The sequence below is a fragment of the Octopus bimaculoides genome, chromosome 5, assembly GCF_001194135.2.
Source record: "Octopus bimaculoides isolate UCB-OBI-ISO-001 chromosome 5, ASM119413v2, whole genome shotgun sequence".
Lineage (NCBI taxonomy): Eukaryota > Metazoa > Mollusca > Cephalopoda > Octopoda > Octopodidae > Octopus > Octopus bimaculoides.
Window position 1 is genome coordinate 110,645,375 of NC_068985.1, and position 5,615 is coordinate 110,650,989.

Genomic DNA, 5,615 nt, shown 5'->3' on the forward strand with positions numbered 1-5,615 from the left:
CACCACCACCACCGCCATTGCTACAGCAGTACGTGCATCTGCTGCGCCATTACCGTCATAACACCAACAACACACGACGTCCACCACTTCTGCCAACAACCTTATCACTATCACCACCATCCCACCACGCCACACCACACCACACCACCATTCACCACTATCACTACCATCACCATGACTACCAACATCACCACCTCCTTACCACTACTCCCGCCGCCGCCACCGCCGACTTATTACCATATTCCAAGACAGTTTCTCCTCCCCAACACTTTACACTTAAAAACTGAAATTTCTCTATGACGTCGCAAATTGGTCTAATTGCGAACATCTTTATATTCTACTGAGTATTTGATATTTTTCAAGTTGATTTGTTATCGCTGTACTATTGTTGTTGTTGTTATTAATATCGTTGTAATTTTCTATTTATGGTGTTGCTGTTGTTGTTGTTGTTGTTGTTATTAATATTACATTGTTGTTGTTGTTAAAAGAATATTGTTATTTTTGATCTTAAAATATTTAGCGCAAGTGATGTTGCGTGTTGATGTGTCTGTTATAAAATATCTTTGTTGATGTTGCAGCAGTTCTTGTCATCCCTTATTAAGTTACTGTCGGTGGTGCTATTGTTGTATTTTGTATTTTCTTTTATTTGCATCTACTGTTGCCGCCGCTGCTGCTGCCGCTACCGCTGTTCGAATTCATATTCGAGTTGCTAGCACGGTAAGTCCTTTTCTTTCTACAAGCGTGGAGTTTTGGGCTCATCATCGAAATGTAGCTTTGTTGTATATTTTCTATCAGTATTTCCATAGTCATTTCTCTGGTGAACTTTCTGGCCTCCATCAAGATACCCTCCGTCAAGATCTTCAAACCTGTCATCCGCTTCTCTTTCCAGGCACATCATTTTTCTATTGATAAGTCCTTTTCAATTGAGTCATCATCATCATCATCATCATCATCATCATTGTTTAACGTCCGCTTTCCATGCTAGCATGGGTTTGGACGATTTGACTGAGGACTGGCGAACCAGATGGCTACCAGGCTCCAATCTAAATTTGGCAGAGTTTCTACAGCTGGATGCCCTTCCTAACGCCAACCACTCCGAGAGTGTAGTGGGTGGTTTTACGTGCCACCGGCACGAAGGCCATTCAGGAGGGACTGGCAACGGCCACGTTCGAAATGGTGTATTTTACGTGCCACCTGCACAAGGGCCAGTCCTTTTCTATAAGTCCTTTTCTATTGATAAGTCCGTCTATTTATAAGCCCTTTTATTCTAATAGCTTCTTTTCTCGAACTGTTGCTCTCTGGAACTCACTACCTCTTTTCTTTGCCTCTTTTCTTTCAACTTTATGAAATGCAGTTCTTTAAGCTTTCTGTCTATCGATATCGTTTGAATTTGTAGGCCTTGTCTTTTTCTTACGCTACAGTGGCCTCAAGTCTTATTTGAGACAAAATTATTAAAAAAAAAAAGTTTAATACTTTGGTGCCCTGCAATGAAAGCATATAAAAAATTCCACTTAGGTCGTCTTTGCTTTTCGTACTTTCTACTGCGTGTGAAACAGAGTACAGGTCAAGTACTGAGGTACGTGTTGGTACCAATTTAATGTCGACCGCACCAGTGTAAACATTGATCTATGATGGCCTAGTAGGCTATGTGAGAAGTATTGCCTCCTTCTCCACCCCTCCTCCTGATCCTCCTCTGACTCCATCTCTTCCTCATCCTTCACCTCCCCCGTCATCTCTGTCTCTACCTCTTTCTCCATCCCTTCCACCACCTCTTCCTCGTCTTCCTCCTCCACTTCTTCTTCTTCTTCTTCTTCTTCTTCTTCTTCTTCTTCTTCTTCTTCTTCTCCTCCTCCTCCTCATTCTTCTTCTTCTTCTTCTTCTTCTTCTTCTTCTTCTTCTTCTTCTTCTTCTTCTACCTCCTTCACCTCTTCCTCCTCCACTTCTTCCCTTGTACTTCCTCCGCTTCCCCATCATCTCTGCTTCCTCCTCTTCTTTTTCCTCTCTTCGTTTTCCTCCTCTTCTTTTTCCGCCTCTTCTTTTTCCTCCTCTATCTTCTCCTCAACTGAGGAGAAATTTCAGCTGAGTAGAAATTTCAGAATTTCAAAGGGTTGAGAATTTGGGGGTTGTGAAATTCTTTATCATTTCTCTATTTCTGGAAGATTTATTTTCCTTGATTGAGCAAAACGTTAAACTGCGTCCATAGGTGAAGCTCCATCGCAGAAGTTCAAGATTGTGGGGGTTCCTGAAGTTACACCTATTTGCAAGTACGATAATAAGCTTTGGTGGTCGTCCTTGTCAAATAGCAGAATATAGACCTGTGAATAAAACATACAGGGCTCTGAAAGATGTTTTGGCCCCTAGTTATGTGTCGCATAGGTCAACTGATGCGAAAATGTACCTTGATGTTACGTGAATGAGTTCCCCCCTGTGTGTTCAATAAGCCCAGTGTCTCAAGGGTGAACTCGAGAGAGCGGGACAGAAGGACGTCAGCAGAGTAACCTGTAAAGATATCGACAAAAGACACTGGAAAGCCATTGCTGTAGTCATGATCTACTCGATCAGAGATCACCTAAAGATAAGCAACAACAGAAGCAGCAGCAGTAGCAACAAGAAGAAGAACCATAACTTATCAAACATGAAAATTCATGCATTTTCAGTTAGGGGATGCCATCAACTATATCCTATCAAGGCACTACAGACTAGCATTTCCAGAGGAAACCATGAGGCATAACAAGGTAAATGGTTGGTTTTACTAGAAAACTATGTAAGGATATGAAGGCCTCTGCCATTGGGAAATTGTATAGTTATAAGTGTGAACAGACACAGTTGTGAAGAAAGAAACGAGTATGATTCTCTGACGAGTGAAAATAGAGTAAAGATATCAAATAGCGAAACAATCTGATATCGTTATAGAAGATAACTATTTAAGTATCATACGGTTATTGATGTAGTTTGTCCAATAGTAATATAATATATCAGCCAAGAAAGTTGAAAACACCAAATAAATAGATCAGAAATAGAAGTATCAAAGATGTAGAATATAGACACAATAAGAGTTTCTGTAAATACGGGTGTGTAGCGAGTTAGTGAAGCGTGATACAAAGCAGAAAAATCAAAGAACTGCCTGGTAAATCTTCGACGTTTGAGGTTCAAAGAAGAGCGCTTGAAGGAAGTGCTTATAGATTGTTTCGTATTATCAATTAATTGCGAGAAGAAAAGCTTTTAGCCACAAATATACAACTGAGATAAAAGATAGGTGTTACATTGTTTAATAACGTTGTATTGAAATTCGATGGTATTTTCGTATGTGTTGGTAATATTTTGGGGGTTACTTAATTCTCGCCGCAGACTTTGAATCAAGATATGATACGTTCCTATGATGACGAACAGTGGGAGTCACTTGTTCTAAGAGACTTAAGAATTATCAATGAAACATGTGGGATAGTTATGGATGTTGCAAAATTTGTTTACAGAAGTAGGTAAACATTTATTCCTGACCTGGAAAAAGTAAACGGCACCAAATTGTCCCTCATTTAAAAAAAAACTCTTTTACTTGTTTCAGTCATTGGGCAGCGACCATGCTGGGGCACCGTATTCAAGGATTTTAATAGAATACATTGATCTCAGTACTTAGGCTGTGTTTTAAAATCTGGTACGTATTCTATCAGTCTTTCATTTTGTCCACGTTTTTTGCATCGTCCTGTACCCAGATATGCATCTATATATACATGTAGATGTAGGTATGTACATACATGTACGTATATATGCATATACTCTCATATATTATTTGTATTATATATAAACATATATAAATACATATATATATATATATATATATATATATATATATATATATATATATATATATATATATATATATATATATATATATATATACATATATACATATATGTACATATATGTATGTATGCATGTATGTGTGTGTGTTCGTATACGTATATATTCTTTTATTCTTTTATTCGTTTCCGTCAGTTGATTGCGGCCATGCTGGAGCACCGCCATTAGTCGAACACATCGTCCCCAGGGCTTATTCTTTGTAAGCCTAGTGCATATTCTATCTGTGTCTTTTGCCGAACCGCTAAGTTACGGGGGCAACATCGGTTGTCAGACGATGATGGGGTGACAAGCACACACACACACACACACACACACACACACACACACGTACACAACACACATAAATATGACGTGTTTCTTTCTGTTTTCGTCTACCAAATCCACTCACAAGGCTTTGGTCGGCCCGAGGCTATAGCAGAAGAAACTTGCCCAAAGTGCCACACAGTGGGACTGACTGAATTCAGAACCATGTGGTTGGTATGCAAGCTACATACCACATAGCCACGCATATGTGCATTTATGTATACATTTATGCGCGCGTGTGTGTGTGTATGTTTGTGTGTCTGTTTATCTGTGTCGATGTAAAACAACTTTGAATGACATGGCATTAATAAAATCTGTCAAGCGGATGGTCGAGATGGAAAGAAAGACATTAAGAGGAAGACGTTGTCGAGGACTGAACTAGTGTCACCTCCTTTCAGAAGTTTACTACTTCAACTCATTCATTAGTGTGACAGTGAAAGCCTCAAGACTTTGTGATTTGATACGTAAAACCAATCAAGACTTCTTTCAATAACAACGACAACAACAACAATAATGATAATAATAATAATAATAACAATAGTAATGATAATAATAATAATAATAATAATAGTAATAATGATAATAATAATAATGATAAAATAAATATGTAAATGCAAAATAAATGTAAGCAAATACAAAAACTTAAGAAATAAATGAATGATATAAGTAAGTATAGTACAAATATAATAAAGCAAAAAGTGTTGAAAATAAGTGTGGAAAATAAAGACAAAAATAACAGAAATAGTGACTGATATTCGAGGGTTTGTAAGCTTCGCTGACGATAAAGAAAGCAGGAAGATTTTTAAAGTAACGTAATGGCCGCCAGGTATCGCTAAACCAAAATGGCGGAAGCGTATGATAAAAAGGAAATGGATGCCCTGTGAGACAAGGTAAGATAATTGTTTTTGGTGTCTTTTGTTAGATAGAGGGACAGGCTGGAAGAAATATCAATGAAGAAGTAACATAACAGAGAAAGACAGAAAAGAGAACGAGAAAGAAGAAGAGAAAAAGAAAAAAAAGATATCATAGCGAAGACGATGATGATGAGGACGGTGGTGGTTGTGGTGGTGATGGTGATGATGATGATGATGATGATGATGATGATGATGATGATGATGATGATGTTGATGGAACAGAAGAAGATCTAGTTGGGAAAAGAAAACGAAAATTAGAACGAAGAGGAAAGAAGAAAGTAAGAATGAGAAGAAGTAGAAGGAGAAGAGGAAAAAAGGAGAGAAAAGAAAATGAAGAAGATGAAGTAGAAAGAAGAAGGAGATGAAGAAGGAGAAGGAGAAAGAAGAAAAGAAGTAGGGAAGAAAAAAGGAGAAGGTACAGAAGTAAGAAAAGACGACTACGAAGGAGGAGAAGTAGGAAAGAACAAGGAAAAGGAAGAGTCAAAATGAGAGAGAGAGAGAGAGAGAGTGTGTGTATGTGTGTGTGTGTGGGGGGGGGGG

General features: G+C 38.3%; 1 long non-coding RNA gene across 1 annotated transcript in view; it reads left to right on the forward strand.

Annotated features, from left to right (window-relative positions):
* The first annotated feature begins 657 nt into the window (after positions 1–657).
* LOC106875462 (uncharacterized) overlaps positions 658–5,615 on the forward strand; it is a 23,033-nt gene continuing 18,075 nt past the window's right edge. The window contains exons 1-2 of the long non-coding RNA XR_001410118.2: positions 658–717; positions 3,563–3,652. This is a non-coding gene — a long non-coding RNA (uncharacterized LOC106875462). The remainder of the gene's footprint in view (positions 718–3,562; positions 3,653–5,615) is intronic.